This window comes from Periplaneta americana, chromosome 13, assembly GCF_040183065.1.
Source record: "Periplaneta americana isolate PAMFEO1 chromosome 13, P.americana_PAMFEO1_priV1, whole genome shotgun sequence".
In the NCBI taxonomy this organism is placed as follows: Eukaryota; Metazoa; Arthropoda; class Insecta; order Blattodea; family Blattidae; genus Periplaneta; species Periplaneta americana.
The window spans coordinates 129,829,738-129,854,358 of record NC_091129.1 but is presented as its reverse complement, the minus strand read 5'-3'; the positions used below and the strand labels follow the sequence as shown (position 1 = coordinate 129,854,358).

Here is a 24,621-nt window from a genome sequence, read left to right as displayed (position 1 = left end):
GGAAGATAATATTATAATGTATTTGAGGGAGGTGGGATATGATGATAGAGACTGGATTAATCTTGCACAGTATAGGGACTGATAGCTGGCTTATGTGGGCGGGAATGAACCTGCGGGTTCCTTAAAAGCTATTGGTAAGTAAGTAAGTAAGTAAGTAAGTAAGAGAAATTACCATTTTTTAGACATGAAGTAATAATAAAATAATATTAAACTGCCTCCCCCCTTGAGGGTAGCCCTTACGGACTCAGTATATCCTCAAAAAAATTATTATACATATGTAAACATAGATATTATATTTTAAAGAAGTGAAACAAAGAAAAGGGCGTGAAGAATTACAATTGCTATTAATGTGGCACCATGTGATTAATTAGGACTTGGCAGGATTTTTTTAACGCAATTATCACAATGTCATCCCTCAGAGAAGTTGGCAGAGCAAACTGCCGTCGAAATTCTTCGAAAAAAGCTGGTATAGACCCTCGAGCACCTATGAGCAAGCCGAATACCTCAACGTGAATTAAGGCATATTTCAGCTTACTACTTAGCCATCGATACATAATTATATATTTGTAAATAACATTTTAATATTTAATAAAACTAAAGTTCCTAAAGAATTTATGAGAGGATTTATATAAGCTGATTTAAAAGAACAGATTGTCAAGAATTATGATGGTCGTCAATAACCTTACAAGTCTCCATAGTATTCTTTTAACAAATGTAAGAAGCACTGGTATAGATACTTATTTTGCATCTTTGTTTGTCACTTACCCCTAATTTTGTGTTACGTATTAAAGATGTTAAACCGCTATCCTCACACCTCGTATTTCACTATGACAAAGATCGCTTAATAACACATGACAAGAGCAGCTACATGACTGACGTGATGGTGCAACTATCTGAATGCTTCATCAGCTCCGCACTGTCCAACGATATGGCTTAACCTATCAGCAGTGAACTATAAACGTTACAATAAAGAATGTTTCGCTATCAGATGTACGTGCCACTTGAGACAAATAGATTAAACTTGTCGTCAGTATCGAGTGCGAATGTGGCTGCTATTATTGCACAAAATGGGAAAATAGGTTAGATTTATTGATTCAGTAAGCTCCGGTTAATTGGGTTAATGATGGAAAGGATTGACACAGATTTTCGGAAACACTGATAATCCTACGCAGATAAGTTAAATCTCTCTCAATGCCTCACAGAAAAACTAAAGTTTCCTCTGCACATATGTTGGTACAGGGACATCATTTTATTTTTACTTCAATTTTTATTGTACCTGAGTTTTTTAATGTACTTCACTCCCACCCCTTCTACTAAGCAAGTTCCAACTCCACACAGAACCAAGACTGCAGATAGTAAGCAGTACTGAGTTACTGAGTATAGTACGTTCCAGAAGTATGTTCGCGTTTTCCAGTGACGAAAGAGCTTTCAATATTGAATCATATTTTCGCACAGGTACTGTCCGTTTGCCTAGGTCGCATCCCGATTTCTCCCACCTGCTTCTGCTCGCCCCTCTGTAATAGCTGGGCTGTCTTAGCTCTTTTCTGAAAACATTAATTTCTCTTAGGAATTGGAAGTTTACGTAATATTATACAGCTGTTTAATTTAACTTAAATAAAAGGGCCTCGTTAAGTAATTAACTGTCACGTGATTTCCTCCCTTTCTACAATCCTGCAGCATAACCACTTGGACGGACAGTAGATAGCATATCTGAGTAATTTTATATTTTCGTGTCGGGCAGAAGTGAAGATTGAATTTACAGTACGTAGAGTAGGTACAGAATTATTTCAACATGAGTTACTAGTACGAAGGACGAAACTGGCAATTGGAATTAGATGCAATAGTCTATAGTGCGATAATATGCACAAAAGAACTGAAGCCTGTATCGAAATGAACGGCCACCATTTTCAAAATTGTGTTTAAATATTCATATTATGATTATTTTTCAATTTAACTTCTTTCTCTATATTGTACGCTAATGTGCTGTAGACAGTATAATATACACTGCATAATGAATACGTTCGCATGGATAACTCACTTCGTGAGTAAAAACACTTATTCTTAATACAGTACTGTACTTTGATTAAAGAAAAACCTAATGAAAATTATCAAACTCAAAATCGCGATATTTCCTAGTTTACGTAAATTGATGAACTACTTTTCTTCCTTCCTATACCTAGTAGAGTGATTTGTGTTTTACGCCAGTATCATCGAACTCCAGTCTTGGAGGGGGGAGCAAGCGGTGTTTCCGGTTCTCTAAAGGTATAGACAGGTTAAAATTAAAAATGTTAGTAAAAATAAAATGATGTCCCTGTACAATAACTCATACTGCCTTTTCTTTTTATCTCTCCGGTCGACTTTTCACTTGCTCATTACAGGAAGTACAGATAAAGTATTGTGAAGCTGCAAGAAATCCATTTTAATTATTTTCAAGGAAATACATATTATTGAAAAAATGGTTTTGGGTATCCTTGGCATCAGGTTTGCTTGTATATTTGTGTACAAAAATAGCCTATTTTCTAATTAGATGGATTTCGTCCAATATCTATATTGTTAAAATCAAGCTTTCAGGTATAACTCCCTGTAAAGTTGATTTGAATAATGTTGAGGGAAAAATTGTTCCGGGGCCAGGTATCGAACCCGGGACGTTTGGTTAAACGTACATTTGCATAATACACGTCACTGTTCGTTAACAGAAAACCACAATTTAAGTAACACAGAGTTAGTGTGCACTCATTGTTGGTTGCTTGACGGTTGTCAGCCCACTTTGAGGTCTGTGGATGTAGAGGGAAAAGTTGGATCGGTGTCGGGTAGAGTTCCCGGGTAGCTCAGTTGGTAGAGCGTTGATACGTTTAACCAAAGGTCCCGGGTTCGATACTCGGCCCCGGAACAATTTTTCCCTCAAATTTATTCAACTATATTGTTGTTTAGTCAACTGTCTGAAAACAGATTTTAACTTCACAAGTGATACCAACAAGGCAGCACTTATGAGGCAACTAGGCCAAGAGATAATGGGGGGTAGGGTAGGCAATTCATTTCCCCTCTCCATTTGCATACATCGCCGACTAGCTACGTATTACACTGTCAGACTTCAGATGCATACAAACAATAAAATTGTTCTTCATCATCAAGTGAGATGTACTGCCGGATAATAGATGACATCAGCCAGAATCTCAATCAGAGAATCAATATCTATGAAACATTTCATTTGTAAGTGATGCACTTGTAATTTTTGTAAGAATACAATTTACCTTTATTTGAACTTAAAAACAAGCAATGCACTTCGGGAATCATTGGACGATTTTCTTCCTGATTTTTTGCATTACGTAAAATAGACTTAAAAATGGAATGGCGGAATTAGTAGCGACAGAAAAGAGTTTTGTTAAGAGATATTAATCGTTAATATATATAAAAATTATTAATACTTTTCGTATTAATTGGGCTCAAGTTTTACCCATTCTGGACGGAAACAGATTCTGAAAAGCTTGCCTTAATGTTCAAGTATTAAATTGATCTAGTCGAAAAGTCATTTTCTAAATGGATAAGTGACACACTAAAGCAAAGTCTAATATAATTTATATTCATATCGTTATTAAATTTTTACTAAATTTAAATTTGTAGTTGGCTATGTATGCATATAGAAAGCTAGTTGGGAGGCCGGAGGGAAAAAAGACCTTTGGGGAGGTCGAGACGTAGATGGGAGGATAATATTAAACTGGATTTGAGAGAGGTTGGATATGGTGATAAGACTGGATTAATTTTGCCCAGGATAGGGACAGATGGTGGGCTTATGTGAGGGCGACAATGAACCTCCGGGTTCCTTAAAAGCCATAAGTAAGAAAGTAAGGCGATGTATGCAATAGAAGGGGAAAGGATCTGGTTACCTTAACTCATTTCTTGATATACACTGTACTTCTTATTTCCGGTAGCGTAGTGAAGATACCCAGTGTGATTTTAGGCGTAATAGATCGACTATTGATCAGATTTTTTGTATTCGACAGATATTGGAGAAAAAATGGGAGTATAAGAGTACAGTACATCAGTTATTCATAGATTTCAAAAAGGCATATGACTCGGTTAAGAGAGAAGTTTTATACGATATTCTTATTGAATTTGGTATTCCCAAGAAACTAGTTCGATTAATTAAAATGTGTCTTAGTGAAACTTACAGCAGAGTCCGTTTAGGCCAGTTTCTATCTGATGCTTTTCCAATTCACTGCGGGCTAAAGCAGGGAGATGCATTGTCACCTCTACTTTTTAACTTCGCTCTAGAATATGCCATTAGGAAAGTTCAGGATAACACAGAGGGTTTGGAATTGAACGGGTTACATCAGCTTCTTGTCTGTGCGGATGACGTGAATATGTAAGGAGAAAATCCACAAATGATTAGGGAAAACACGGAAATTCTACTTGAAGCAAGTAAAGCGATAGGTTTGGAAGTAAATCCCGACAAGACTAAGTATATGATTACGTCTCGTGACCAGAATATTGTACGAAATGGAAATATAAAAATTGGAGATTTATCCTTCGAAGGAGTGGAAAAATTCAAATATCTTGGAGCAACAGTAACAAATATAAATGACACTCGGGAGGAAATTAAACGCAGAATAAATATGGGAAATGCGTGTTATTATTCGGTTGAGAAGCTTTTATCATCTAGTCTGCTGACAAAAAATCTAAAAGTTAGAATTTATAAAACAGTTATATTACCGGTTGTTCTGTACGGTTGTGAAACTTGGACTCTCACTTTGAGAAAGGAGCAGAGATTAAGGGTGTTTGAGAATAAGGTTCTTAGGAAAATATTTGGGGCTAAGAGGGATGAAGTTACAGGAGAATGGAGAAAGTTACACAACGCAGAGCTGCACACATTGTATTCTTCACCTGACATAATTAGGAACATTAAATCCAGACGTTTGAGATGGGCAGGACATGTAGCACATATGGGCGAATCCAGAAATGCATATAGAGTGTTAGTTGGGAGGCCGGAGGGAAAAAGACCTTTGGGGAGGCCGAGACGTAGATGGGAAGATAATATTAAAATGGATTTGAGGGAGGTGGGATATGATGATAGAGACTGGATTAATCTTGCTCAGGATAGGGATCAATGTCGGGCTTATGTGAGGGCGGCAATGAACCTCCGGGTTCCCTTAAAAGCCAATAAGTAAGTAAGTGAAGATGCCAGTGCTGAACGAACTCTGTGATGTCTCAAGTTTCTTTGAAGTTCTCCTTTAGAACAGAAGCCTAACACATGTGCAACTGTTTCAATCTCGCTACAACCGTTGTGGCGGCAGATGGCAGTGTTGAGACTTCTTCCTGGAGTTACTCGTACAGCAGTGATGTCGCATGACATATTCAAAGTATATGTCCATTCAGATACAGAACAGCCATTTTGTCTGCTCATCCAATTGTTAAAATTCGGAGTATCAATAAATAGATGTACTCCGCTTCCTCTAATCTTATGTGATAACCAAATTTTTTAATTCCTTAAGCCTTAGATGCTTTCTTATTTGACGGCTTGATATATCAGAAAAGTTGATATCTGTCATGTCTAGTGATGAAAGTGTTTGTTGCTTCTCAGAATCAAAATTACGTATTTTATGAAGATGTGGATCTTTCACGTTTATTAATTTTTGACGGATGTTATAATGCTGGTTGTATTCTTCCCATCATTTCTTCATCAGACCAAGACCTCTAAACTTTTTAGGTGAGTATAACACACTATTAGGACAGTCATGCGGCAGACCTACGATTTCTTTTACTGTGCTTCTTGAAATGTTGTCTATATCATCTAGAAATGTGGACTTGATTTTCGACAGGGTGCGCATTGTAAGGGATATATTAAACCCGACAATAATAGATATAATATCACAATCTAGTATATACAGTCACGAAGCTCAATACGTAGTAAATATGCATCCATAGATAGTTGCTAACCATTAGGATCGCTAATATCGCCTCATTACAGACAATGCGAAATAATACCGGCACAGTCTATTCAGCGTATAGATAATTATACAGTATGGACACTTCGCGTCGGTATCTTTGATGTAGCAGGACTGATTGCAATGACCTTCAAACCAGTTTGAGCGTGAGATTCTGATTTCTCCCAGGAGTTGGCACTGACATCACATCAGCTAGCAGTCGACACAGCGGAAATATAACACATACAATTAATACATCTAGGTACATTATGTACTCAAAATAAATTGGATCGATAAAATAATAAACCCGTCATTAACTGTAATGTCTAGACCAGGCCTGCACAAGGTTTGCGCTCCTAGCCGGCTCACAGCTCATGAGCGGAATGCAGATATTAGCTGCGCTCTGTATAAGGGTGGACGGAAGAAGGGGTGGATCTCGTATAAAATTTACACAAAAGGAAGTACTATTACGAGTGCTTATGAAATGAATTCCCGTTCAGTGTTTGCAAAACTATCTTGGACTATTATTAATTAATAAAGAAATATTTATTTTACAGAACTAATAGAAATTCTATATCTACTTAAATATACAATATCATTTTGTTATATTTTTGTTTATCAGTACATCAAAACGAGGTTTTATGCTGTTGGCAGCTGAAAGGAACAGTAGCCTACTGATCATAATGAAACATCGGTTACAGATGTTCGATGCCTGCCTTTATTAAAGTTGATTATAGAAAACAGTTGCTCACAAATATAAATGTTGAGCCAAACATAGCAATCATTTTCACAGCCATCCTGTGTAGTCGTGGATATTATTGCTAATGTTTAGTCTTGTAAAACTCAACCAGGCTAGTAGTATTATTCAAACGATCTTCAGTTCTTAGGTCACATTGAGATCAATAAGTTCGAGCTGTAACTAGTTAAATGTTAAATGTTATGTTCCGTCTTTTAGATTCCTCCATACTGTACTGTAGCAGTAAGTAAGCAACGTGAAACAGTTACTGAGAATAGGCCTACACACTGCACTCCACTAGATATAGCTGAGTAGTCGTTTCCCTCTCCTCTACCTATAGCAAGTCTATCTGACGTATCTTCCTCTCCGTTTCGGCGAGCGGTAAACACCGCTCTCCCGCTCAGAAGGAGCGCGCGCGCTCGTTGAGCGCTGTTTGTGTAGGCCTGGTCTAGACTCTAGTGTTCCTTTATAATGAGAGTTGAGACGTTGACCCCAACAACAATTAAAATATGCAATGATTTGATAGCACTGAAAATGGAAAAACAAAACTCTTATGAGAAGTAAAACCATATACCTATATTATGTTGTATTCAAAAATGAATTTTATACATAATTTTATAATGTATTATATTATTTTATAATATAATTTATTATATATAACATATAAAAATTTATTACTACAACTAGTTTGTCACTGAGAAATAAGGAAAAGCTGTTAATTTGAATTTGTTTGAAGCAAAGCGTTACTGGATTATGCAATAAGGTAGGCGATATTTGGATCCTGTCTCAACTCTATACTCAATTATTATCTTAATGTGTGCTCGATTACACTAACCTCTAGCGCTTGAAAGTGGAACTAAACGCTGGCGCGCAGAGAAACAAATCACAAGAAAATATGCTCAGTGTCAATTCTTTGTAATCCCTATTCGCTGGTCTATTGTTCCTAACACCCTCACAACTCAAACTTCGTGACTGTAGCCTATATACCAGAGTGACACTTGTAATAGCACTTGCCGAGCATTATGTACCTCCTAGTGACAAGTGGTACTACAACAACATAACCAGACAATTTGCAGAAAATTAAGTGAACAACAGCAGTAACAGTAGTCGACATACGAAAACATTCATGCCCTCTTAAAATTTCTCAGACCTATGATAAAGTATTATCACAGTATAAAGAAGATACAGTAGAGACAACTCCTGTCGGCACCTTTGATGTTGTTGGTACTAAAATTAAGCTCAGGGAATGAATCCAACCATGTCGCTAATATCGGCAGAGCTAACAGCTGATTTTAGCGATCAGCTGTTCAGACATGCTAAACTTTCAGATGAAAATTTGTATTAACTGTTGTAATTATTCCTTTGTTCTGTAGTGATATTTGTGTCTTATTATGTACGTATAATGAAAATTCAATTTTTCTTTTCAAAGTACATATAAAATTTCACTGTTGAATATGACTGAAGTAAAACATACTATTAGCGAATCGTTTACCGTTTTATTCTGTTTCTTCATATCTATTGCATTTCATCTTGGTTCACAATATGTCGTAAAATACATACATCAGGGAAACATTTAATAAATAAACAAGAATTCGAGGTAACCTGTTATAATTAAAAATGTGTGTTCACTATATATCCGATGTAGGCTACTAATTGTAGGCCTAACTACCTAAGTGTACAAAAAGGGCCTAATAATTATCTACTGCAACTTTTATCATATAACTACGTACGTAATCCTTAAATCATTATGGGTTGCTCCACTTGGTGGACAATGCTTAACTGGCAACAGTTAAATCCCGGTAACGTCTTTCACTTTTCCTTTACTGTATTAGGCTACGTTTGAATTACAATATTCTTACCTTCTTCCATTTTCGTAAAAGATATATTGCAGTAACAACACATTTGAGTTAACAAATTCTTACCTTCTTCCATTCTCGTAAAGGATTTTTTGTAGTTAGTAATACAAATTCTTAACTCCATTGCTAGACACAAGAGCCTACACCAAACCCTAATTACGTCTTATAATTTTGTAATAGTCGAACACAGAAAATAATTCCCTTGCAAAGTTGGGTTATTACTATGGGCAAAAATCATTATGTATGTAAATTTTGACATTTTTTAACTCCTTCATACGTATACTAATTACTTATCTCTATACAAGCCTCGACTCAGGAAATAATGCATTCACGGATTCCAAACTACGACATGTTACTACACGGGCAAGGGTCATTGCTCATATTAATTTTTATACCTTTTCAATCGCTCTTTCATAGCTAGATCCAAGAGCTAGCTGTACACCAATGTAATCGGGTAATTATTATGTAGCCAAGGTTATGTTTTCTTTCACTTACACTATTTAGAGACATTCTATTCAACCGATACAGTTAGAAATTTTAATGTGTATGTTAATTCCAATTTGGAAACCAAAATCAATATCAATGTACAAGATATTACTGTCAATAATAGAAATAATCATGTAGGCCTAAGTATACCGTTACTGGTATGAAATAGGCCTAATATCCATCACTAATATACAGTAATGTTATTAGCTAGTCAACAAAATTTTATTATATCCATTGTTGACATAACTTCATCGAAACGAATGTCATGATCTATTTAGCTAATGATTCAATATTACGTTACCAACATAAGCATCTACCAGTGACTTTAAAATTAGCGTCAGTTAGTGAATTTTTCATGATGTTTACATATGGAAGTAATTATTATTATGATTATGTTGCCATTCCTTTCCTTCATGTCTTTCAAATTGTTAAAAGATGAGTAATAAATCTTTTCAGTTAATATTAAATTATGCCAGACTGTCGTAGACGGAGAACCATCTGGTGGAGGTTCCAGATAATACACCCGGTTTCATGACATGCGCACTCAGAATTTGTTCCCACGAAATGGGCTAGTTGACCTTACTGTATCTTCTTTATACTGTGGTATTATCGTAATTGAAATATTATAGATAAGACAATAACTGCCTCCCATTGGAGGTAGCCCAGAAGGACTCAGTATACTCTCCTACATGAATTTTACAATATTAAATGTTTACATAAATTTTGTAGAAAGAAAATTTAAATAAACATATATGAATATAAAGTGAATAAAAAAAATTAAACAGAGTGAATGTGATGACTCAGAATTTGGCAAGAGAGTTTCAAAACTGAAGTTATGATGTCAGCAGTAAGTGTCTGTGGTACTTCAAAAATCTTCCTGAAGCTTTCAAAGAACTTGGGAATCACACCACGAGCTCCAATAAGAAGACCAATCACCTCAATGTCTTCAAGGTGGTATTTTGCTTTGAAGTAATCAACTGTTAGCAGATAAATGTTGATCTTTTCTTTATTGACATCCTCTGGCTGGCTACTCCCCGTTTCAATCCTTATGGTAGGATCAATTATATATCCTTTCTTGGTAGTCTGGGAATACGCTATGATGTCAATAAGTCTAGAGGAGCCATTAGTAGCAAGGCAAAAAGCTTCCTCTTCTACTATCCAAGACTTTTTTCTTAAAGCAGTTGCAATTAAGGATCGAACATGATGGTGTCTGGCATTTCGGAGGAGTAAACCTCTGTTACACTGACCTTGGACATGGGCAAGGGTTTCAGTCTCCGGGCAGCCATGTCTGCACCGGGATCCGTCCAAAGAGCGACCAGGTACTCCTCTAACTGCTGCTAAATTGGCATTCATTTTGAGGCAGGTTACCCATTCAGATGTAGATAGTCCAGACTCGTTAAAAATCCAGGCGTTGGCTTTAGGTACTTGGCTGTACAATTCTACACCTCTGCCACTTCCAGGCATTACTTTCCATAATTCGAATTCAGCATTTCTTAATTCCTCTCTTAATTTCCTAGTCACAGATTTACGAAGTTCAACTGGACAAGGGAGACTTAGATGTTGACAGGAAGAATTAAGTTCAGACATCAAAGGTCGCATACTATTTACATAAGGATTTTAATTTAATATTAAAGTGATGCAGATGTCGCAATGTTGCAAGAACGCTTCCCATGATGCTCTGACTAGTCCCAAACCTCTGCAGTTTTTGCTTGCATATAACATACTAGTAGGTGTATCAGATGGCAACATAAGCATTTGTTTACCAGAACTACGGATTAACTTGTCAATATCTTCTAAGAATGTTCCTGGTAACTGATGGATAGGAGCCATTTGTAATGGGTAGATCAATTTAGGCCATATATACTGGTTAACAATGTTGAGCTTTCGATCTGGACGGAGCATGGAGGTGGATACTAAATTTTCCAAACCATTTTTCAGACTTAACATAAATGCCTCCCGATCAAATGTTATTTCCTTATTGAATGATACACCCAAATATCTTATAGTTTCATCTTGTTTGACCCCTCTTATGGAGCAATCTTCATAAACAATCAGATCCTCTTCACGTAACTTTCCTTTTACAATATTAATGGAAGTTGATTTATTTGGATTAATGTGTAATCCAATGCCTTCTAAAAGCTCCTTCACCATTAATACTAGGTCCTGAGCAGCTGACATATCTTTCTCTATGACTACTAAATCATCAGCAAAGGCAGCCATTGTTAGATTGTCTAAATTCTCAGAAACCTCAAAACCAAATTTATCACTGACTTGTTTCTCCGTAAGTTCTTTTAGAATAAAATCTATTGACATATTAAAAATTAATGGGGATAAAGGTGATCCTTGGAAAACTCCTTTCTGCAATACAATTGGATCAGATATCTGATTGGAACTGTGAATCCGAGTAAAGTTCCCCACTACTAAAGATTGAACTAATTCTCGTAAAGATACTGGAATAGGTAGGGATTTCAGACAATTAGTTACGTGTACTAATCCAATAGAATCAAAGGCCTGTCGCACATCCAACATAACTATTGAGACATCCTTCTTCTCCTTCTTAGCTTTCTTGAGGCACCCATTAACTAATGAAGTATTAATAAATGTCCCTGGTTGCGATACAAATCCACTTTGGTTTTCAAGTTAACAAATTGCCTCAGTGTAGAATCAAGAACTCTTTCAATCAATCTTCGAATTACTGAACAAATAGAGATTGGCCTCCAGTTATTGGAATCATTCTTCTTCCCCTTGCCCTTGTAAATTAATATAATTTTTGCTTCACGCATTTTATCTGGAACAATTTTCCATTTTAGCATTATGTCCAATATAAGAGATATTATTGGAGAGCATTCCGTTAATTTCAAAGTCCGAATTAGAACCTTATCGGGTCCAGGAGCTGAATCAGTCCTCATCTTGTTCAGGCACTTTTGAATAACTTCTATAGAAATTTTAAACTCCTGTTGTAACTCATCATTAGGTAGACTAGAATGAAATGTGACATAATTGTCAAGTGTACAATTATTTGGAATTCCCCATTTGTTCTCCATAGTACATGTAGGGCTCTGAGTTCTGCAGTCACAACTGGCCTACGTCTATGTTCATGATACAACGGAGTGGGCCATGGAAATTCAGCTCTCCTTGGCAACGGTTTTGTTGTAAATTGTTTTGTATCTTTTCTGACGAGAAATAAAAACTGTTCTTGAGTTTCATTTACTCAGTATATTGTATTCTAGCTACAAGCTCCAACTCTTAGGTTCCCTCTAGTGGCCGCCCTCTGCACTACGTCATAGATGTCTATGAACGTAGGATCGAAGTCCACACATGTGCTGAGGTGCACTCGTTATGAGTGACTAGTTGGCCAGGATCCGACGGAATAAGCGCCGTCTTAAATCACGAAGTGATTTACGCATATCATATATATTATTTTAATGTACCGAAGTACATATGATATTTCCATGCAGATATTCTGCGTCATCATACGATGAAAGAGTAATGGAACGGAGAAAAATTCTCTCCGGCGCCGGGATTTGAACCCGGGTTTTCAGCTCTACGTGCTGATGCTTTATCCACTAAGTCACACCGGATACCACCCCGGCGTCGGACAGAATCGTCTCAGATTAAGCTCCAACTCTTGGGTTCCCTCTAGTGGCCGCCCTCTGCACTACGTCATAGATGTCTATGAACGTAGGACCGAAGTCCACACATGTGCTGAGGTGCACTCGTTATGAGTGACTATATATGGACAGAAGGATGCTTAGGACCCGGTAGTTTATGATTCATTTCTGTAAGGGCTTCCACAAAGTCATTATAAATTGTATTGAACTCATCAGGACATGGATCCTTTTCCAACAGAGCTTCAATTTTTTTTTAGAAAATAACTGAATTTCTTGCCGAAATTGATCCAGACGTACTGCTTCAGTATTTCGGATTAAAGATTTGTCAATTATCATAGTGGTGGATTGATCTGGAGAGCTAGATTGGTCTTCAGAAGATCGATGTCGATCAAACATACGTATGTGAAAGATATCCATTTCAAATTGTATTAAATTGGCAAAACTTGAATAAATGAATGAAAGAGGGGGGGGAAGTGGGAGGAGAAACTTTAAAGGTACGTGAAAACACGTCCTTGCAAGGGGGGAGTAGGGGCTGTGAAAAACTGAATATGTGAGCTCCAAGCCTCTTGGCCACTTGTCTCACTTCGAGTTTCGCCGCCCCAGTCAAGGAGCGCTAGAAATTTCCAGTGGATAAGCCGAAAATGGACGTAACTGATTAGCTACAACATACGGGGGGGGAGGAGGGGCAGAAGTACAGTGACCTGATCCGGAGGAGAGACGCGATGGTACCAACTAGGAGGAAGAGTCATAGAAGTCTAGGCACGAAACGGTAATAGCCAGTTTGGCTGTTTGAAGAATCGTACGCATAGGGATTAATCTTAACGGCAATAGCCAATTGGCTCTTTGTTGATTTTTCTCAGATCAGGAGACCAGCCAATTGGCTCTTTGATGACTCCATTGATCTGTACAAGGGGACGATTGAATTCTGTTAGGGCCCGAGTTCGATGTGAATAATCATTAATTTTGAGCCGTCACCAATGTCTGGGGAAGTGAATGCAGGTCCGTGGCCCATTTCTTTTAGGGCTCATCCCGACATTTGTCTTAACGCCTTAGGAAAACCACGGAAAAACCTTAGGCAGGATGAGCGGCAAAACTTCATTTCTCACACTAGTTTATTAAACCTTGTCGGACTGTAAAGAAAACTATCGCAATGTACATATTTTATATGTTATACAATATTATAGTATACTAGCTGTACTCGTGCGCTCCGCTGCACTTCTTAGAAATAAATATAAAGTAATTACATAATTAAAATAGGACATATGGTCCAGGGAACATTCGTGTTTGATAGAAGGATAAATCGTTTAATATGACACTTAATTTAAATTGTATTTAAATAATTTAAATGCGATAATTTTTTATGAATATACAGAATAGCCTATCAAGTTTTCTGTGCAAAAGAAGCTATTTTAATCTTACCTGTGCTCGATTCACTCAGAAGTTACTGTAATAACATGATAGCATTATGTCCATCTAGAGAAACTACACTTTCCAATGATGAAATAATAATTAATTATACAAATCGGTTAATTTAGCTTCCGATATTACTTCATACAAACACAGAAACATTTTCTGTAGGCTATGTTTAATAGCTTTCGATTGTTGTTATCCAAGGCCCCTTATAGACGAAGTCATTTGTTTTTATTTAATTGCAGCGCCTTATATGGCGTTATTTTAATTTTAAATCTCATTTATCTCATTAAATATCAGTCCTATCAAAATTTTTCATAGAATAAAATTTATCGGAAATCATTTTCAAAAAATCTTTTGTTATGTAACATTTGTCACAAAAGCCAATAATAAGGAAGATATTTCGATTTATTTAATTCAAGCCCCCTTGTAACCCCCCCCCCTTTTAAATAATGTATTTTGAATGCCATATAGCCTATAATCTAAGTTACAACGAACTTAATTTATATTCCAATTTTCATATAAATCGGTTCAGCCATTATCGCGTGAAAAGGTAACAAACATCCAGACAGACAGACATACAAACAAAAAATTCAAAAAAGCGATTTTCGGTTTCAGGATGGTTAATTATACATGTTAAGACCAATTATTTTGGGAAAACCGAAAATTACCAGAACAATTTCGGCTACAGATTTATTATTAGTATAGATTGTGAAATTTTAATTTTCCTACCAATTTTTATCTATTGTTCTATTAAAATTATAGCATATAGCCTATTAACCTGTTGTATCCTATAGGATAATTTGTCAATTTAAGGATTAATAAGAGTGAGCTACAACATTCTTTTGTGCGAGATCGTGCGTATTTGCTTGTTTTCCGCACAGAACCAATACGCGGTAAGTGTGAAATACCACATTCAGTATTCCCAACGTAACACACATAACAATTTCCCTCTTCTTACCGCTTAAGCACGAAATTCATTTTATTACTTTGGGCTTTTAACATATTATTTTAGAGACGTTTAACATAGTAATAATTATAAATTGGATATTTACCACTGCAATTTCACCTACAGTAAATTGCAATGTTAATTATTGTTTTTAAATATTTGCAAAAATTAAGTAAAGTCTACTACTCCACGAAACTTATTGCATTCCTGATACAAGTAACATTAATGAAGCCGTGAAAAAATCAACAAGATTCCAGATGTCGATGTTATTACTGCAAAATGTTATATAAATAATATTGTTAAAATATTAAAATGAAAAATAAATCATTACATAACCTTACCGTTTGTTTTAAGTTCGCATTTATAGACCGGGGGGGGGGAAGACAGACGTATATCACGGCCTGCTGGAGTATAGTAAATACAGAAAACATTTTATAGCAACAATGTTGAAGAAAGATATTTGGTGTTCCGAAGTTGCCGTCATTAAACAGAAACCAACATGGAAATTTCATTGCAACTAATTAGAAATTCGTCTTTCAGGTATGTAATAAACGATCTTCGCACAAAATAATGTACGGTACACGAGCGGTATGTTTATTTTCATGTTCTCGGAAATTAAAAAAGCTCAACTACGTTTCGCTTTTTCAATCTTTTTTTCGACCATGAAAACGTCAACATACCGCTCTTGTAACGTATATTACTATTACAACGAACAGGACATTGAAGTTCACTTCCTTCTTTTAAGTGGGGTCTACGGTTTTTGCAAGTATTTGTAGCATATTGTGGCACATGAAAACTTGCTTTTTATTTGTTTCGCTCCCGGCCTAGTGCCTAAGACGAAATTATTTTAATGAAGGACAAGAAGGTTTCTAGTCAAAACTCACGATTCGATTTCTACAATTTAGTTTACACAATTCTTATTCTGTTTAAATTTTAACAACTTGCAATACATTATTCTCAACTTATGTTGATTACATTATCTATTTATTTATTTATTTATGTTGATCACCACATTTACTATATTTTTGGGTATATGTATTAGCTTTTGTGCGAGATCGTGCGTATTTGCTTGGTTTCCGCACAAAATCAATCCGCGGAAAGTCTAAAATTCCGCATTCAGTATTCCCAACCTAACACACATAACAATTTCCCTCTTCTTACCGCTTAAGTGACATATTGATTTTCTGCTTTAGGCTTTTAACATATTATTTTTAGAGACGTTCAATATAGTAATAATTATAAATTGGAAACTTACCACTGCAATTTCACCTAAATTGCACTGTTAATTATTGTTTTTAAGTATTTGCAAAAATTAAGTAAACTCTACAACTGCACTAAAGTTACTGCATTCGTGATGCAAGTAACATTAAGGAAGCCGTGAAAAAATCAACAAGATTCCATAGACTGGGGGGGGGGGAAGACAGACGTATATCACGGCCTGCTGGAGTATAGCAAACACAGAAAACATTTTAAAGCAACAATGTTGAAGATAGATATTTTTGTTTTGCAAATTTGCCGTCATTGAACAGAAACCAAGATGGAGATTTCATTGCAACTAATTATAAATTCCTCTTTCAGGTATGTAATAAACGATCTTGGCACAAAATAATGTACGATACACGAGCGGTATGTTTTCTTTCAATTCTCGAAAATTAAAAAAGCTCAACTACGTTTCGCTTTTTCAAACTTTTCCTCGAACATGAAAACTTCAACATACCGCTCTTGTAACGCATATTACTATTAATTTATGTAATATTGTTATTTATAACCAACGTATACTTGCATTTATTCTTCATAATAAAATTTATGATTTTTTATATTTTACTTACTGGTTTCTAATTTCATTGATATGTTCTTATCTGTATCTTTCTTTACTGGCGTCCACACCTGTGGAGTAACGGTCAGCGCGCCTGGCCGCGAAACCATGTGGCCCGGGTTCGAATCCCGGTCGGGGAAAGTTACCTGGTTGAGGTTTTTTCCGGGGTTTTCCCTCAACCCAATACGAGCAAATGCTGGGTAAATTTCGGTGCCGGACCCCGGACTCATTTAACCGGCATTATCACCTTCATTTCATTCAGACGCTAAATAACCTAGATGTTGATACAGCGTCGTAAAATAACCCAATAAAATAAAAAAAATTCTTTATTGGCGTGGGTAATCGAAAAAGTACACGTAAAAGTATAAATGCTCTGTATTAGACTTTACTTAGGAGTGCTCCAGACTGTACAGAGCTGGTGCTTGTTTTTGGAGAGGAGCTTGTTTATTTTTCCTTTCTCTCTATTTATATTCTTTCTTTCTTTTCTTTCTGTATTTGTCTAAGGGTGTACTATACGTGCATTGAATTATGCAACAAAGAACATAATCAGTACGCATGTACTTTTGTTGTGCACAATACAAACCTAAAGCTAAATGACATGTTCCGTAATCCATTATACATAACTTCTGTACAATTGGAAACACATTACAAGATCAATACAAGAACGTAGGCCTCTGTATTGAATTCCGCTTATCAACTGTGTATAGCTACATGAGTTTAGATATCCTGATATAAAAGAGCGAAGAATGATAATATACGATTGTCAGTATCCGAGAATGCTCGAGCGAAAATTACACTTGAATTCCGTAAGACAAGAAAGTATTTAATTTTAAATCAATTACATCGTTTTCATATAGTAGGCCTACAGGAGGGAAACAATAGCAGATAAATCTGTATAGAGAAAAAAATGGAGAGTAGTTATTGAGTAATAGTAGTAGATCATGGTGTTTATAAAAAGGTATATAATAGTACTTATTGTAATGAATTAAAGAGTAAGGTGAGTTAGGATTAGGGGTTAGCCAAGATATTTGTCTACTGTGAAACTTTTCCTGTCTGTCGGAAATAGTTTAAATGCCGAGAACGATATCTCAACATGACATAATGTGACTGGTGCATACTTGTAAGCAGAAATGTTCCAAAATTCAGTGACTGTTTCACAGAGTAGTATCTTTATGAAGTTCATTATTGCGTGAATGAATTTCTAGCCAGTTGATCACAAGTACCTCGGCGAAACTTTCTTACAATTTATTGTTAATAGAAAAATTCCAACATTTTCTTGTTCACGTGACAAAATAATACATAGGCCTAACTTATTTAAAAAAAAAAGGGGGACATAATTTTGAAAATTAAAATATTAAGTGAGAAACTCACATATTCTAAACTACCACCAATAAAGTCGTCCGTCTTTGGACAGGTTCGGCAAACAAACCTATGACGTCGTGAATGTAAAAGCAAGTGTCGGAAGCTCCCATTCAAAATTGAACACAGAGTAGAGACTCGTCATGGGGTTTGCGTAGGGCTACGTCATATATTGGATGATAAATAATACGATTTGTTTTGGACAAAAGAGAATTGCGATTTCGGATGGCCCAGGCATAAGTTCGATACGATGAAAGAGTAATGGAACGGAGAAAAATTCTCTCCGGCGCCGGGGTTTGAACCCGGGTTTTCAGCTCTACGTGCTGACGCTTTATCCACTAAGCCACACCGGATTCCACCCCGGCGTCGGACAGAATCGTCTCAGTTTTAAGTTCTAACTCTTGGGTTCCCTCTAGTGGCCGCCCTCTGCACTACGTCATAGATATCTATGAACCTAGGACCGAAGTCCACACATGTGCTGAAGTGCACTCGTAATGAGTGACTAGTTGGCCGGGATCCGACGGATAAAGTGGCTTAGTGGATAAAGCGTCAGCACGAAGAGCTGAAAACTCGGGTTCAAACCCCGGCGCCGGAGAGAATTTTTCTCCCTTCCATTACTCTTTCATCATATGGTGACGCAGAATATCTGCATGGAAATATCGTATGTACTTCGGTACATTAAAATAATATATATAAGTTCGATAGTTTAGTTCGAAGATTGTTCTTGCGCTGTTGATACTTTTTAATTCGCTCGATGATGGCAATATTGGGCTTAATGAGTCCATAATTATTGTACCTATCTTTAAGCAGGGGGAAAAGACTATCTCTAACTCTAGTAACTTTCGAGAAAATTAAATCTTGCACAGGATAGGGAATCATATTTTACATGCTTTATTTAAAAAATCCTCTAGTTAGGAACCACTGGTTTACATTATTATGATTGTGCCGCGGAATTTTTTAATTATAACTTTAGTCTGCCACATGTCGTAAAAGACTGAAAAACGCTGGTTTAGATTATGTAAATAACGTACGCTACTATGTTAGCCTATGAAAATAATAATTTCTAGGCAAGGTAAAGTGAACCCCATGGAGACCAAATCGGCCCAGGGGATGTCGAGAGGTTAAGCTCCCACCTTTACATGCAATCGGCATTTAATGGCAGTAGGGATGTCAGTCCTACGTGTCCGCCGTCTTTATCCTCAAGGAAAAAACCCTGGTACTCATTTCTGTTAGAGGCTGAGTAGACCCAGGGCCATAGTGCGGCTGGCAGAATGAGATCAATGGAAAAATTCATGATCCCATCGGGAATCGAATCCGCGAACTTTCGGCTTGCAGCGTCACGCCTTAACCGCTACGCTACCACGCGCTCCCTCTATAATACAGAGTGATTTATATAGAACTGACACATTTCTTTCTTTAATTATTCCGTTGGAAATTCATTCAATGACCCAATTTTAGCATCAAATTAAGCAGAATGTTCTGGAGTTTCGATTCCTTGTCACTAGATGCGCATATGTTTATGTTTTATTCCTATTGTTGGCAGCACTGATCCAATTTTAGCACCAAATTAAGCAGAATGTTCTGGAGTTTCGATTCCTTGTCACTAGATGCGCAGATGTTTATGTTTTATTCCTATTGTTGGCAGATGTTTTCAACATTTTGTGTCAACGTGAAAATTCAGTACACATTAAATCAACGACTCTTCCTTGTGAAGCAATACTGGATTACGAATTCAATTACAGCTACTCAAAGGGCATACCAGAGAGAATTTGGTGTTCGCAATCCTCCCAAAAGAAACACAATACTGGGACTGGTAAACCAAATTGGAAACAACTGGACCTCTGGTGAGTGAAAAGGGCAAGCATCGTTCATCTAGGCTTCCCACGGTTGTTGCTGACGTAAGAGCACGACTGGAGCAGTCACCCAAAAAATCATTAAGACGTTTGTCGCAGGAGACAGGGTACACCTACTCAATGTGTCAGAGAGCTTAAAGCTATATAGGGTTACGGTTGTTCATCAGCTACAGGAACCAGATAAGGATAAAAGATTGAATTATTGTCGTTGGTTTCAGACGTTCATTGTGCAAAATCCTGCCATATTGTCCATCACATGGTTCACAGATGAAGTATGGTTCCATTTATCCGGTTATGTGAACTCACAGAACTCACGCCAATGGGCCATCGAAAATCCACATGTCATCCATGAAGCACCTATGCACCCGGTTAAAATCGTGTTGAGTTGTGCCTTATGCAGGATGGAGGACATTTTCAACATTTGCTATAGAAGTAAATAATCTCCCAAAATTCCTCTACATTTTAGGTATAATAATTTGTCGCTAGCACAATTCGTTTTGAAACAATTAATGAAAGAAATGTGTCAGTTCTATATAAATCACTCTATATGTTCCTCTTAAAAAATATTTTCTATTCGTACCCTTCTTAAAACATTAATTTCGTGGCATTTTATTTTACGTTAGACCTAATAGTTAAATCACATTAGGCCTATGATAATTTACTTCTGATGTAGGGTCTAGCCTAAGCGTTGCGGCTTTTAGAGGCATGCTCCATTTATTCTTCTCTGTTCCCTATCGTGTCCGCAAGAGGCCACAAAGGACTCTCGTGGTGATGTTCTACCGAGATAATTATTTGCGGACTCAATCTAGAAGTTGGCCTGTAGAGACATCTATTAGCAAAGCACATAACTTCGTGGTGCGATGAACAGTTACTCCGTAATTTTATCCCGTGGCATTGCTCATTTACTTGCCTTAAATTTGCGATACGGGATCTTACGTCAGTAATGATAAAAAAACTCTTATCTTCATCCCACTACGATCTACGTGTGCGCAATGTATGCATACACATAGTACACTAAGCTAATTGAATAAAGGCCCATTCACAATGAAAATTAAACATAAACATAACGTAAGCATAAAACCTTGTGTCCATGTTATTTAATGAAAGCATTCACAATGAATTACATAAGCATGAACTTAATCTTAATCATAAGACGTTAACATGAAAGTTTGCAAACTCCAAACTTTCATCTTATGTTTATGCGATTTGGAAACAGTACACAAGCGGAAAGCGTGTTTTCACTTTTTGTTTAACATCTCATGGGCTTTGCCTACAGGCAATATTTTGATCTATTGGCCGTGATGATAGCTAGGCGCGCAACATGGAATCATATGACGAAAAGTTGATTATTTTACATCTCCGTTTTTTTTATTTCAAGTATTGAAAGCCATATACTGATGCCATTGTAGTTATTAGAAACATAAATTGAATAGCTACATCGTCAGTCATTGTGCAATTCTCCATTTTTATGTAATAGATTCTGTAGTTTTGTTGATTCGGTATGTTTGTTTCCACACACGTGTTATGTTTACGTTATGTTTAATTTTCATTGTGAATGGGCCTTGGCTACTTAAGTTTGTGGCATATGTTTATGTGCTTATGTTAATGTTTACGTTATGTTTAATTTTCATTGTGAATGAGCCTTTACAGAGCTTTCGAAATAGGGGTCTACGAATTATCAGTATATAATTATAAATGTATAGACTAAGTGAGATAAAATATTTTGGTTTTCAGATAATGAATTTTTTCTTTTTTTTTTTTTTTTTTTCTTTTTTGCATTTCTTCAAAGGAAAGTTCGTCTTATTGAGTGCATATTAAGCGATTTCATTTATGCGTATCTTTTGAAAAATAATTCAAGAAAATTAATTAAAACAGGAATATTATTCGTAACATGATGAGAAACGTGATTGTTGTGAAACACTATAAACAGGCTACATTTAAAATTCTAGTTCTCTTTATAGCTGCGCCTCAGACAAAAAAAAACCGCACAATTTGAGAATCTTTAGTATAAAACATCTTTCAGAAACTCCTTCCACAAAAGTCTTGGATTAACTCTGCATACCGCAGCAACAGACAATAAGCACAGTCTAGTATATACAGTCACGAAGGTCAATGCGTAGCAAATATGCATCCATGGATAGTTTGCTAACCACTAGGATCGCTACTATCGCCTCATCACAGACAATTCAAAATAGTACCTGCACAGTCTTTTGTTCCTAGTACCCTTACAACTTAAGTTTCGTGACTGTATATACTAGATTGTGGAATAAGACAAATTCACCCACTTGATACTGATTCTATTGTAGCTATAGTAATGTGCAAATTATGTGAAGTTACCGTGTAGTAGTTCCCTCACACCAATTTAAATTCACACTTACTCTAAAAGCAACATGATCTCCTTTGGCTTTCACGAGTTCCTTGAAACATCCTGATAGCTATTGAATTTACATGGAACTCCCTTTGACTGTGAGAGGTAGTGCTTCTGTCAGACGAAGAAGCTCGGTCCGAACATGTAACAGAGAACTAAGTTACGTGTTTCGGAGACTGTTCTCTTAGGCAACCCATGACTCAATTTTGATCTTAAAGGGGAAAGCCGTGAGGCGTACAACATTTCAGCTTAGAATGATATGAAGAATTTGAAGGCGGTTCTGTCTTATCTTAGTTACTGCCGTTCTAAAACAAATTTCTTTAGTTATACTTATATTCATTTCTGGGTATTGCCGCACAACGAATAACACGCGTCTAAAATCTATAACAGAACATCGACAAAGAAAATATAAAAAAGAATAACTATCGGTTATTATTAGGAGGTGGATGTTGAATATCTAAAAATCTGCTTAAAATGATCTTTAAAATGCCCTTGAACTAATGGAAAAATGACATGAAAATAAAATAAAATTACACTTAAATATTATTCACTGTACTCGCACCACAACTTCTTAAAAATTAGTCCCTTGTTTCATTGACTGCCCTCAATCGGAGAGGAGAGGCAATTTCCTGGAATTTGGCTAAGATAAAGGAAAAGAACATGCAACAAAATGAAGGTTTTAAGGGGAAACTATAGATTTTAATGAGGGTTCACAATATGTTTCAATCAGAGGTGGTCCATGTCAGTGCCTTCATTCTCCATGTCCCCCTCCTTCCGCATTTCATTTTTGTTACCAGATCTTCCAGATGAGGGAGTGTGAATGACAAAACAAATTGTTGGCGCAGGGTTCGTTCTTGCAATCTTTGTGTTAAAAATACTGTCTACCAGTGGCGGTTCCTCGGGGGAGGGAAGGGAGGAACTCCTCCTCACATTTTTTCTTTTTTTGAAAGTAAATACCAAATAAAATATGTGCCTTGAAATTCGAGGAAGATTCGATAATTTTTAAGTTCTCAGCTATAAGAAAACCTCGGTTGAACGAGTTTTAAACGACGCGCGCTCATGTGCTGCTAGAAAACTCTGAGAAAGATGCGAGATTGCTTGTGTGGAGGAAAGTCAATCCATTCCTCCTTTACTGCAGTTAACACACACAGACAACAGCGCACTAGTGGCCAGAGAAAGAAGCAGAGTTTTAAAGCAAGTAAATGAACGGATAGGGAGGAGATCCTCCTCTGAATCGGCGCATGGGCGAGAAATAGAAACCGACTGGTCGTGCAGCAAGGTCGCTACCGCTGCCATCTAACGATCTTGCATTCAACAGACTATATCACATATAGAAGGAGGCACAATAAAAACAGTTTTAACGCAAAACTATGAAAGACACCATATAAACTTTTTTTTTTTTTTTTTGAAATTATAAATCAAAAATATTATTCATTGCATTGTATATAGGCTATTATTCATAGTTTGAAACTTTCAAAGATACTTGAAAGTTAAAGCTGGGTTTATAAAAAACTAAGAGGAAGTAGTTAGTTCTACGTTAGTATCGCAGATCTTTTTGGCCCCTGAAATTCACTTCCATTCATTGTCTACTAGACAGGGTAGCAGCCAAGTTGTCAGTTTTGTACAAATATAATAGAAATTGAAAGTAGGTACTCCAAACTGCATTATTTTTAACATAAAAAATTAATCGGCCACCGGCAGCTTTGAACAATAATGGTAGTATGACTTTACAAGAACTGACATTCTTCAAAAGCATGTGATACTGAACTTGTAAAATGTGTATGTGGCAATACAGACCACGTGGGTGGGTGCAGTGTTCTCGCTTTCCTCAGATTATTTCCTATTCCCATTTCCGTAAAACGGTTCCGATTACGTGTTAGTAGCTATAATCTTTTCAAACACGTGTGATGCTGTAGTGTGCTCGAAAAATACTGCGAGGTTGTGAATTTCCTTGTAATTGTTAATTTGTGCAATTATTCAACAATGAATGGAAGTGAAAACATAATATATTTTGGAAAATTTAGGAAACTCAGTTTACAAGAACAGATTATCGTTATACAGAAGGGAAGGCCAACCCCAACACTACCTAGTCTTACATGTATGTATGTAGGCTAATTTGTAGCATGTTTCATTCAAGAAGGTGTCATTTCGTGCTGTTAACTTCTTTCCTCCTCTTAAGAAATACGCAGGAGCCGCCACTGCTGTCTACTATAGTAGAGATCCCTTCCGAACCATGTTGAGAACACAACGTCCTGT

The 24,621-nt window shown here is 36.6% G+C and overlaps 1 protein-coding gene across 3 annotated transcripts in view; it reads right to left on the bottom strand.

The window, feature by feature from the left end:
• LOC138712437 (uncharacterized) overlaps positions 1 to 24,621 on the bottom strand; it is a 197,072-nt gene that overhangs the window by 31,983 nt on the left and 140,468 nt on the right. The window contains exon 1 of one of the 3 annotated variants that reach the window (XM_069844258.1): positions 766 to 953. The exons of the other annotated variants lie outside the window; for them this stretch is intronic. The gene's annotated coding sequence lies outside the window, so the exon portion shown is untranslated. Of the gene's footprint in view, positions 1 to 765; positions 954 to 24,621 lie in introns of those variants that run through there. 3 annotated transcript variants of the gene reach the window in all.